The 13,986-nt window shown below is 35.2% G+C and overlaps 1 protein-coding gene across 1 annotated transcript in view; it reads left to right on the top strand.

The window, feature by feature from the left end:
- LOC128661242 (gastrula zinc finger protein XlCGF57.1-like) overlaps nt 1-13,986 on the top strand; it is a 133,348-nt gene that overhangs the window by 46,557 nt on the left and 72,805 nt on the right. The window lies entirely within an intron of this gene.

A 13,986-nucleotide genomic window follows, 5' to 3' on the forward strand; every position in this document is an offset into this window, starting at 1 on the left:
CCTTATGTAATGTAGCACTTAATTACTGATATATACTGTGCATATATATACGCATTTATTGTGTTTGCAGACCTTTTTGTAATGTGGCACTTAATTACTGATATATACTGTGCATATATAAACATTTATTGAGTGTGCAGACCTTTTGTAATACTGCACTTAATTACTGATATATACTGTGCATATGTAAACATTTATTTTATGTGTTGACCTTTGTAATGCAGCACTTAATTACTGATATATACTGTGCATATATAAAAATGTATTTTATATACAGACATTATGTAATGCAGCACTTAATTACTGATATATACTGTGCATATATAAACATTTATTTTATATACAGACATTATGTAATGCAGCACTTAATTACTGATATATACTGTGCATATGGAAACATTTATTGTGTGTGCAGACCATATGTAATGCAGCATTTAATTACTGATATATACTGTGCATATATAAACATTTATTTTATGTGCTGACCTTTGTAATACAGTGCTTAGTCACTGATGTATACTGTGTATATATAGAAACATTTATTGTGTGTGCAGACCTTATGTAATGCAGCACTTAATTACTGATATATACTGTAAATATATAAACATTTATTGTGTGTGCAGACCGTATGTAATGCAACACTTAATTACTGATATATACTGTGCATATATAAACATTTATTGTGTGTGCAGACCGTATGTAATTCCGCACTTAATTACTGATATATACTGTGCATATATAAACATTTATTGTGTGTGCAGACCGTATGTAATTCCGCACTTAATTACTGATATATACTGTGCATATAGAAACATTTATTGTGTGTGCATACCTATTGCAATACTGCACTTAATTACTGATATATACTGTGCATATATAAACATTTATTGTGTGTGCAGACCTTATGCAATGCAGCACTTAATTACTGATATATACTGTGCATATATAAGCATTTATTGTGTGCAGACTTTATGTAATGCAGCACTTAATTACTGATATATACTGTGCATATAGAAACATTTATTGTGTGTGCAGACCTTATGTACTGCAGCACTTAATTACTGATATATACTGTGCATATATAAACATTTATTGTGTGTGCAGACCGTATGTAATGCAGCACTTAATTACTGATATATACTGTGCATATATAAACATTTATTGTGTGTGCTGACCTTTTATAATGTAGCACTTAATTACTGATATATACTGTGCATATATAAACATTTATTGTATGTCCAGATCGTATGTAATGCAGCACTTAATTACTGATATAAACTGTGCATATATACGCATTTATTGTGTGTGCAGACCTTTTTGTAATGTGGCACTTAATTACTGATATATACTGTGCATATATAAACATTTATTGTGTGTGCAGACCTTATGTAATGTAGCACTTAATTACTGATATATACTGTGCATATATACGCATTTATTGTGTTTGCAGACCTTTTTGTAATGTGGCACTTAATTACTGATATATACTGTGCATATATAAACATTTATTGAGTGTGCAGACCTTTTGTAATACTGCACTTAATTACTGATATATACTGTGCATATGTAAACATTTATTTTATGTGTTGACCTTTGTAATGCAGCACTTAATTACTGATATATACTGTGCATATATAAAAATGTATTTTATATACAGACATTATGTAATGCAGCACTTAATTACTGATATATACTGTGCATATATAAACATTTATTTTATATACAGACATTATGTAATGCAGCACTTAATTACTGATATATACTGTGCATATGGAAACATTTATTGTGTGTGCAGACCGTATGTAATGCAGCATTTAATTACTGATATATACTGTGCATATATAAACATTTATTTTATGTGCTGACCTTTGTAATACAGTGCTTAGTTACTGATGTATACTGTGTATATATAGAAACATTTATTGTATGTGCAGCCCTTATGTAATGCAACACTTAATTACTGATATATACTGTAAATATATAAACATTTATTGTGTGTGCAGACCGTATGTAATGCAACACTTAATTACTGATATATACTGTGCATATATAAACATTTATTGTGTGTGCAGACCGTATGTAATTCCGCACTTAATTACTGATATATACTGTGCATATAGAAACATTTATTGTGTGTGCATACCTATTGTAATACTGCACTTAATTACTGATATATACTGTGCATATATAAACATTCATTGTGTGTGCAGACCTTATGTAATGCAGCACTTAATTACTGATATATACTGTGCATATATAAGCATTTATTGTGTGCAGACCTTATGTAATGCAGCACTTAATTACCGATATATACTGTGCATATATAAACATTTATTGTGTGTGCAGACCTTATGTACTGCAGCACTTAATTACTGATATATACTGTGCATATATAAACATTTATTGTGTGTGCAGACCGTATGTAATGCAACACTTAATTACTGATATATACTGTGCATATATAAACATTTATTGTGTGTGCTGACCTTTTGTAATGTAGCACTTAATTACTGATATATACTGTGCATAAATAAACATTTATTGTGTGTACAGACCTTATGTATTGCAGCACTTAATTACTGATATATACTGTGCATATATAAGCATTTATTGTGTGCAGACTTTATGTAATGCAGCACTTAATTACCGATATATACTGTGCATATATAAACATTTATTGTGTGTGCAGACCTTATGTACTGCAGCACTTAATTACTGATATATACTGTGCATATATAAACATTTATTGTGTGTGCAGACCTTATGTAATGCAGCACTTAATTACTGATATATACTGTGCATATATAAACATTTATTGTGTGTGCAGACCTTATGTACTGCAGCACTTAATTACTGATATATACTGTGCATATATAAACATTTATTGTGTGTGCAGACCTTATGTAATGCAGCACTTAATTACTGATATATACTGTGCATATATAAACATTTATTGTGCGTGCAGACCTTATGTATTGCAGCACTTAATTACTGATATATACTGTGCATATATAAGTATTTATTGTGTGTGCAGACCTTTTTGTAATGTGGCACTTAATTACTGACTGTGTATATATAGAAACATGTATTGTGTATGTAGACCTTTTGTAATAGTGCACTTAAAGGGACATTAAACCCCAAAAAATTATTTCATGATTCAGATAGAAAATACAATTTTAAACAACATTCCAATTTACTTATATTATCTAATTTGCTTCATTCTTTAGATATCTTTTGTTAAAGAAATAACAGTGCACATGGGTAAACCAATCACAGGAGGCATCTATGTGCAGCCACCAATCAGAAGCTACTGAGCCTATCTAGATTTGCTTTTCATGAAAGAATATCAAGATTACCCTATTGTATCAATGCAATGTTTTGTGATCCCAGGACATACTTGAAAACGTGAGAAATCTCAATGTATCCTTCCTGGTAAAATATTTTATAAATAAAATAATGAAGCAAATTAGATAATAGAAGTAAATTAGAAAGTTGTTTAAAATGGTATTCTCCATCTGAATCATGAAAGAAAAAATGTGGGTTTAATGTCCCTTTAAGCACACCAAGAGAACAGAGAAAAATTGTTAATAGGGGTAAATTAGAAATCTGCTTAACATTTCCTGCTCTATCTGAATTATGAAAGAAACATTTTGGGTTTCATATTTCTTTATGCAACTATTATCGTTTTTTTATTCATTCTCTTGGTATCTTTATTTGAAAATCAGGAATGAACGCTTAGGAACAAGCCTATTTTAGGTTCAGCACCTCGGTACCGCTTGCTGAATGGAGGCTAAATGTCTCCAAAAATGAATGTACAGCAGCACTGTAGTTATATGCAATGTATTGCAGACTGTGACAAAGTATACAACGTTGCGCATCTAACGATCCTTAATCATGTATGAGATAATTCAAACTAAACAACTATAAATAGCCAATTTAAGTCTCCTCCTACTATGACATCACACAGGTGAAAGACTACAAACAACTAAAATGTAACCCTTATAGGTATAGATACTGGGGACTTTCCTGGGTTAATTGCGTAATTGAGATAAATGTATCCTTTAAAGTTTGGATGTATCAAGCTTGTATTCTTCAATTCCCCATTCCAATGGATTAGGGGTGATTAACAAAGTATTGACATAATCCACAATATTGTGACTTTATCTAGCAGTTATTGGAAATTATTTTGTATCATAATTATTTCTTCTTCCAAGATCAATTTTACTTGCAGTTACAGGAAACTGCTATGGGTTCCAATGTCACTCCAACCTATTCTAATATTTTCATGAATTCCTTTGAAGAACTTTTTGTTTATGAGAATTATTTGTTCAATCAATCTGGTGCCACCTGCTGGCGCTACAATGATGATATTTTTGGAATTTGGTTGGGCGACGTTGGAACCCTTATGGAATTTGTATCTCAATTGAATGGGGCTACTGACCATATTAAGTTTACCTTGGAATATAGTGAGGAAGGTATTTGTTTCCTTGACACGAGGGTATACACAGATGATGAGGGTCTGCAAATTGATCTATAGGAATAGTATAGATCACAATAATCTATTAAGGTATGATAGTACACACCCCATACCCCTCAAAAATTCTTTACCACAAAGTCAGTTTCTTCGAGTATGTAGGATAGTGACTAAGAAAGACAGACTTAAAACCAGACTAAATGAAACGGCTGAATTATGTAAAGAGAGAGGTTATCCCAATGATCTAATTAAAAGTGTAATCCAACAAATCACCAAAAGAGAAAGATAATTGACAGGATACAAAAGGGAAAGACAGATTACTTTTTATATCACAATATAACAAACAGAGTGGTAAGATAATTCAGTTGTTGAATAAACACTGGGATAAATTGAAATTTAGTAATCCTTAGCATTCAAGAGAGCAAGGAATTTAAGAGACCAACTTATTAAATCTGACATAGGTACAGAGAAATTATCAAGACAAACCTTTTTAGGAACTAAACGAAATGGTTGCTTTCCGTGTTTAGGTTTGCAGTAATTGCAATAATTTGATTTAGGGTAATATTTTCTTCCATCCCCGTACAGATAGAAAATATTTAATTTTAGAACTTCACACTTGTAATACTAACAGCTAGATTACGAGTTTTGAGCGCTATAGGGATTTTAACAACCGCAACAAAAGCAGCATTATTTCACCCCCTATAGCACTGCTATTACAAGTTTAAAATAAGCAGGCTTGTTAAGCTCCCTACCACACCGAAAACAAGCGCTGCTTTGACGTGCTCGTGCACAATTTCCCCATAGACATCAATGGGGAGAGCCGGCAAAAAAAAAAAACCTAACACCTGCGATTGCCATATGATGTTTATGGGGAAAATAAAAGCAATGTTTAAATCTAACACCCTAACATAAACCCGAGTCTAAACACAACTAATCTGCAGCTCCCAACATCGCCACCACCTACATACAGTTATTAATCTCTAATCTGCTGTCCCCAACATCGCTGCCACCTACATACAGTTATTAACCCCTAATCTGCCGCTCCCGATATCGCCGCCACCTACATACAGTTATTAACCCCTAATATGCCATCCCCAACATCACCGCCCCCTAAAAAAAACTATTAACCCTATTCTGCAGCTCCCAATGTCACCGCCACTATACTAAAGTTATTAACCCTAAACCTCTGGCCTCCCACATCACTAACACTAAATAAATCTATTAAACCCTAAACCTAATCCTAACCCTAATGTAACCCTAACCCTAACGTAACCCTAAGCCTAACACCCCCTAACTTTAACACAATTATAATACAAAAAAATTAAAGTTACAATTATTAACTAAATAATAACTATTTTAAACTAAATACAAACTTACCTGTGAAATTAAACCTAAGCTAGCTACAATATAACTAATAGTTATATTGTAGCTAGCTTAGGTTTTATTTTATTTCACAGGTAAGTTTGTATTTATTGTAACTAAGTAGACTAGTTAATAAATAGTTATTAACTATTTACTAACTACCTAGTTAAAATAAATACAAACTTACCTGTGAAATAAAACCTAACCTGCCTTACACTAAAACCTAACATTAAAAAAAAACCTGCTAAAATTACTAAAAATAAAAATAATTAAATTATATAAAAAAACAAACACTAAATTACAAAAAATAACAAACAAATTATCAAAAATAAAATTGAATTACACCTAATCTAATAGCCCTATCAAAATAAAAAACCCCACCAAAAAATAAAAAAAACCCTAGCCTAAAGTAAACTACCAATAGCCCTTAAAAGGGCTTTTTGTGGGGCATTGCCCCAAAGATATCAGCTCTTTTACCTGTAAAAAAACAAACACCCCCAACAGAAAGTGGAGTTTGTTGCTACGAGCTGCTGTCTAATTGATGCCATGGATGAAAAGGGGTTACATGAGTGCCGGTTGTGATCTGGGGTTAAGTTTTTCCAAAGGAGTCCGGGTCCTATGTTGGTGCTAAGCCCTGAATCATTGTTTATTCATCTGGAAGCCGTGTCTAAGGGTCTTGCTGGTCTAAACTGACCCTACAGGTACTTTTGTATCGATTTATAGGTTGGGGCCATATTTAATTGAACTTTGCAGTGACTGTTGGTTTTTTCTTTGCTGGACTATAGTTAAAATTGTTGATTGCAACATATTACAATCCTGGAACTTTACACCCTGCTTGTGTCTATCCCTGAGAAGTTTCCTGAGAGACATATAAGAGACATTCTTTTCTTTGGAACTTTATGTCAATAGAGTTGTCCTGGTCTTTCTAATTAGGGTTGAATTTATTTAAATAGCTGTGTTTATTTAAATCCTGAAAAAGTTACTTAAGTGTGGATAGAAACACTAAATGCACTGTTACCTGCGGTTTAAACTAGAAATAACATATTTGAATACCATTTTCTCATATATATATTGTAAAGGCTACTAATATTAGGGCTTTAAGGGATAAGTAAAGATTACTTGCGGTATTAAGTTATATACCCAGAGGATTTCTCACAGAGTTAATATTGTCTGATTTGCAGACTTTATATCATGGTTAGTATTTATATTCAAATCAAGAGCCGCACAAAATGGTTATATATAAGAAGGTTTGATCTTCCTCCTCTTCACTGATTCAAAGTAGTTCTATTATCGAGTAAATAGGCTCTGAGTACACAGATTATTTAATCACAAAAAAAAAAATCACACTGAATATCTTTGTTTCACATTTGCTATCTGTATTTAAATATCTAGGCGTCCAAGAAGTCCTAGATATATCACCTATTATTAAAATTCACGGTATTTTGATAAGATTTATACACACATTAAAAGCCTATGGAAAGGTTTATTACACAGGGGAAACAAAATTCTCCCATAATGCCTTCAAAAGTGAAAGACAAGAGGAATAAAAATTCAGATACTATCTTAGATACTCCCATGGAGATGGCTACCTCTATTGTATATACTCAAGCCTTATTGGTTCAGTTGACAGCTCTGTTTTCTCCTCAGTTTGACACTATTAAAAAAGAGCTAAATAATATATCATCTGAGCTTGTTATATTATCAAACAAGTTTAAACAATTTTCTTCTAGATTAAATGAGGCAGAATCCAGAATATCTGATTTAGAAGATTTAGTTAATACTCAAGAAAACTTAGTTCAAAGACAGGAGACTAAGATTTCAGATTTACAAATGCACCTGGAGGATCATGAGGATCACTCCAGACGCAACAATATTAGAATTGTTGGTCTCCCAGAAACACCTCAATATGAGGACCTCCTGAAGTTTACTTCTTTTGTATTACCCCAAGCATTGGATTTCCCCCCCCCCACCAGCTACCGTTAGCTGTTGAGAGGGCTCATAGGATGGGTGCAAGAAAACCCAACGTAGATTCTTTACACAGAAGTAGAATGTGTATCTTTAAAATTACTGAAATATCAGGACAAAGTGGAACTCTTGAAACTCTATAGAAAATTTGAATAATTTATTCTTGACAATAACAAACTCTTATTGTTTCAAGATTTCTCACTTGAAACTTCCGCTAAGAGAAAATGAATGATACCGTATTGTTCAAAAATTGTGCAAAAAGGTGTAAAAGCATGGTTGACTTACCCCGCTAAGATAATTGTGGAAGACAAGGATAAAAGACGGGCGTTAAATAATATTTTAGAAGCCCAAGAGTTTATTGATAAAATGTAGTATAAAAGTGTATTTTGGTGCGGCGTTCCTGGCAGCGTCTGCGGGCTCAGCAAGACAACCGGAAGTGACGCCGGTTTCAGTATAGTCCTTCCATAGAGAGCCAACGGAGTGCCGTAGCAGTGGCGAAACCCAGCCACTATGTAGGTATAGGAAAAAGAGAAGATGCAGGCACTACTGTGGATAGCTTAAAAACAATGAGTCTTTATTTGAAAAGCCATAAAAAATTGAACAGCTACAACCGCTGTAAAGACATGAGAAAAGGTACAAAAATCGACAAAGGCAAGGCAGGGTAGAAAAATAGACATAGAAAATTGTCTGACTAGTTTCGAGTACGGACTGTACTCTTATTCATAGACATGCAGAGAGGAGGCTAGACTCGCCTTTTAAAGGGAAAACTAGTGTCTGAAAATTCAGCTGATGTCCATTACTATTGATTGGGACATAAACTTCAGTTAACCCCTCAAAGACAAGTCACGCCTAGTCTCTGTTGGAAAGGTTAAAAACAAAGAACGAAATTCTCAGATTATTGTTGTTATTTTAAACAGTGTTACACTCAATATCAGTTAGTGTTTTAATGGAAGAGACATGAAACAGAAACTGTTGGCGATCTATGAACAATGTCATAAGTGGCATTAGAAAAATATAGTTCTATTCATGTATGATACAAAGTTTATAGGAGCTGACCCATAGTTACATATACCTTGTATCCTTATCTGTTACAATAGGGCAAAATTACTGTTATGCAAGATAGAGAACAGTATTAAGTATTTGTCCTATTATAGTTTTTCAAATTATAGGTAAATGTAAACTTAGAGATATGCTAAACTAATGGTGGCATGAATATTGAATACACAGTGTCTAATAAACAATGTTAAATAATAAATAATAATCCTGTTATGGATTTTAGGGTTATAAATTAATCTAAAACATGTGCTTGAAGATATGCAAAACTAGTGATGACATATATGTTAAATGTACAATTCATATAAACCCTAGAAGGTAATAAACCAATTCTGAATACAAGATTATATATTTTGGGGTATGAAAAGAAAAGAATGACTCTAGGTAAAGAGTTAGATACTAGGAAAGTACAAAGGCAATACATAGTGCATTTTATTTATTGCTTTAATTATCAATGAAAAAGTTAATATCGCATTCACGATTCATTCCTTTAGGAAAGCGTGTTTGCAATTTTAGCATCCAGTAGAGTTCTTTTCTCTCTAGGGACTTAAATTTGTTGCCCCCTCTAATAGATAGATTTACAATGTCAATTATTTTAATAGTGATATTAGCCTCATTAGAAAAGTGTAAGCTATTAAAATGGTTCGCTACAGCAGAGTCTTTGTTATAATTTTTGATATCTCTGGCGTGTTCGTTATAACGCTTTCTGACCTAGATTTGGAGTTCGGCGGTAGCCGTGAAAACCAGCGTTAGAGGCTCCTAACGCTGGTTTTAGGCTACCGCCGGTATTTAGAGTCATGTAGGTAAGGGTCTAACGCTCACTTTTCAGCCGCGACTTTTCCATACCGCAGATCCCCCTACGCCATTTGCGTATCCTATCTTTTCAATGGGATCTTCCTAACGCCGGTATTTAGAGTCGTTTCTGCAGTGAGCGTTAGAGCTCTAACGACAAGATTCCAGCCGCAGAAAAAAAGCAGGAGTTAAGAGCTTTCTGGCTAACGCCGGTTTATAAAGCTCTTAACTACTGTACCCTAAAGTACACTAACACCCATAAACTACCTATGTACCCCTAAACCGAGGTCCCCCCACATCGCCGCCACTCGATTAAAATTTTTAACCCCTAATCTGCCGACCGCCACCTACGTTATACTTATGTACCCCTAATCTGCTGCCCCTAACACCGCCGACCCCTATATTATATTTATTAACCCCTAACTTGCCCCCCACAACGTCGCCGCAAGCTACTTAAAATAATTAACCCCTAATCTTCCGACCGCAAATCGCCGCCACCTACGTTATCCCTATGTACCCCTAATCTGCTGCCCCTAACATCGCCGACCCCTATGTTATATTTATTAACCCCTAATCTGCCCCCCACAACGTCGCCGACACCTACCTACACTTATTAACCCCTAATCTGCCGAGCGGACCTGAGCGCTACTATAATAAATGTATTAACCCCTAATCCGCCTCACTAACCCTATCATAAATAGTATTAACCCCTAATCTGCCCTCCCTAACATCGCCGACACCTACCTTCAATTATTAACCCCTAATCTGCCGACCGGAGCTCACCGCTATTCTAATAAATGGATTAACCCCTAAAGCTAAGTCTAACCCTAACACTAACACCCCCCTAACTTAAATATAATTTACATCTAACGAAATAAATTAACTCTTATTAAATAAATTATTCCTATTTAAAGCTAAATACTTACCTGTAAAATAAATCCTAATATAGCTACAATATAAATTACATTTATATTATAGCTATTTTAGGATTAATATTTATTTTACAGGCAACTTTGTAATTATTTTAACCAGGTACAATAGCTATTAAATAGTTAAGAACTATTTAATAGTTACCTAGTTAAAATAATTACAAATTGACCTGTAAAATAAATCCTAACCTAAGTTATAATTAAACCTAACACTACCCTATCAATAAAATAATTAAATAAACTACCTACAATTACCTACAATTAACCTAACACTACACTATCAATAAATTAAATAAACACAATTGCTACAAATAAATACAATTAAATAAACTATCTAAAGTACAAAAAATAAAAAAGAACTAAGTTACAGAAAATAAAAAAATATTTACAAACATAAGAAAAATATTACAACAATTTTAAACTAATTACACCTACTCTAAGCCCCCTAATAAAATAACAAAGCCCCCCAAAATAAAAAATTCCCTACCCTATTCTAAAATACAAAAATTACAAGCTCTTTTACCTTACCAGCCCTGAACAGGGCCCTTTGCGGGGCATGCCCCAAGAAGTTCAGCTCTTTTGCCTGTAAAAAAAAACATACAATACCCCCCCCCCAACATTACAACCCACCACCCACATACCCCTAATCTAACCCAAACCCCCCTTAAATAAACCTAACACTAAGCCCCTGAAGATCTTCCTACCTTGTCTTCACCTCACCAGGTATCACCGATCCGTCCTGGCTCCAAGATCTTCATCCAACCCAAGCGGGGGTTGGCGATCCATAATCCGGTGCTCCAAAGTCTTCCTCCTATCCGGCAAGAAGAGGACATCCGGACCGGCAAACATCTTCTCCAAGCGGCATCTTCTATGTTCTTCCATCCGATGACGACCGGCTCCATCTTGAAGACCTCCAGCGCGGATCCATCCTCTTCTTCCGACGACTAGACGACGAATGACGGTTCCTTTAAGGGACGTCATCCAAGATGGCGTCCCTCGAATTCCGATTGGCTGATAGGATTCTATCAGCCAATCGGAATTAAGGTAGGAATTTTCTGATTGGCTGATGGAATCAGCCAATCAGAATCAAGTTCAATCCGATTGGCCGATCCCATCAGCCAATCAGATTGAGCTCGCATTCTATTGGCTGTTCCGATCAGCCAATAGAATGCGAGCTCAATCTGATTGGCTGATGGGATCGGCCAATCGGATTGAACTTGATTCTGATTGGCTGATTCCATCAGCCAATCAGAAAATTCCTACCTTAATTCCGATTGGCTGATAGAATCCTATCAGCCAATCGGAATTCGAGGGACGCCATCTTGGATGACGTCCCTTAAAGGAACCGTCATTCGTCGTCTAGTCGTCGGAAGAAGAGGATGGATCCGCGCTGGAGGTCTTCAAGATGGAGCCGGTCGTCATCGGATGGAAGAACATAGAAGATGCCGCTTGGAGAAGATGTTTGCCGGTCCGGATGTCCTCTTCTTGCCGGATAGGAGGAAGACTTTGGAGCACCGGATTATGGATCGCCAACCCCCGCTTGGGTTGGATGAAGATCTTGGAGCCAGGACGGATCGGTGATACCTGGTGAGGTGAAGACAAGGTAGGAAGATCTTCAGGGGCTTAGTGTTAGGTTTATTTAAGGGGGGTTTGGGTTAGATTAGGGGTATGTGGGTGGTGGGTTGTAATGTTGGGGGGGGGGTATTGTATGTTTTTTTTTACAGGCAAAAGAGCTGAACTTCTTGGGGCATGCCCCGCAAAGGGCCCTGTTCAGGGCTGGTAAGGTAAAAGAGCTTGTAATTTTTGTATTTTAGAATAGGGTAGGGAATTTTTTATTTTGGGGGGCTTTGTTATTTTATTAGGGGGCTTAGAGTAGGTGTAATTAGTTTAAAATTGTTGTAATATTTTTCTTATGTTTGTAAATATTTTTTTATTTTCTGTAACTTAGTTCTTTTTTATTTTTTGTACTTTAGATAGTTTATTTAATTGTATTTATTTGTAGCAATTGTGTTTATTTAATTTATTGATAGTGTAGTGTTAGGTTAATTGTAGGTAATTGTAGGTAGTTTATTTAATTATTTTATTGATAGGGTAGTGTTAGGTTTAATTATAACTTAGGTTAGGATTTATTTTACAGGTCAATTTGTAATTATTTTAACTAGGTAACTATTAAATAGTTCTTAACTATTTAATAGCTATTGTACCTGGTTAAAATAATTACAAAGTTGCCTGTAAAATAAATATTAATCCTAAAATAGCTATAATATAAATGTAATTTATATTGTAGCTATATTAGGATTTATTTTACAGGTAAGTATTAAGCTTTAAATAGGAATAATTTATTTAATAAGAGTTAATTTATTTCGTTAGATGTAAATTATATTTAAGTTAGGGGGGTGTTAGTGTTAGGGTTAGACTTAGCTTTAGGGGTTAATCCATTTATTAGAATAGCGGTGAGCTCCGGTCGGCAGATTAGGGGTTAATAATTGAAGGTAGGTGTCGGCGATGTTAGGGAGGGCAGATTAGGGGTTAATACTATTTATGATAGGGTTAGTGAGGCGGATTAGGGGTTAATACATTTATTATAGTAGCGCTCAGGTCCGCTCGGCAGATTAGGGGTTAATAAGTGTAGGTAGGTGTCGGCGACGTTGTGGGGGGCAGATTAGGGGTTAATAAATATAACATAGGGGTCGGCGATGTTAGGGCAGCAGATTAGGGGTACATAGGGATAACGTAGGTGGCGGCGGTTTACGGAGCGGCAGATTAGGGGTTAAAAGTGTAATGCAGGGGTCAGCGATAGCGGGGGCGGCAGATTAGGGGTTAATAAGTGTAAGGTTAGGGGTGTTTAGACTCGGGGTACATGTTAGAGTGTTAGGTGCAGACGTAGGAAGTGTTTCCCCATAGGAAACAATGGGGCTGCGTTAGGAGCTGAACGCTGCTTTTTTGCAGGTGTTAGGTTTTTTTTCAGCTCAAACAGCCCCATTGTTTCCTATGGTAGAATCGTGCACGAGCACGTTTTTGAGGCTGGCCGCGTCCGTAAGCAACTCTGGTATCGAGAGTTGCATTTGCGGTAAAAATGCTCTACGCTCCTTTTTTGGAGCCTAACGCAGCATTTTTTTGGACTCTCGATACCAGAGTTAAATTTATGGTGCGGCCAGAAAAAAACCCGCGGAGCGTTAACAGCCCTTTTACCGCCGAACTCCAAATCTAGGCCTCTGACTTCTCTAGAAGTTTGACCTGTATATTGTAGTTTACAGATATTGCATGTAAGGAGATATACCACAAAAGTGGTGCTACAATTGGCATAAAAATCTATACTATATTCTGTCCCTGTGCTAGTGCTAATAAATGTGTTCCCTTCCTGGATATGTGAACACATATTACAGTTTCGACTACCACATTTGTAATTTC

This window comes from Bombina bombina, chromosome 5 (genome assembly GCF_027579735.1).
Source record: "Bombina bombina isolate aBomBom1 chromosome 5, aBomBom1.pri, whole genome shotgun sequence".
NCBI lineage: Eukaryota > Metazoa > Chordata > Amphibia > Anura > Bombinatoridae > Bombina > Bombina bombina.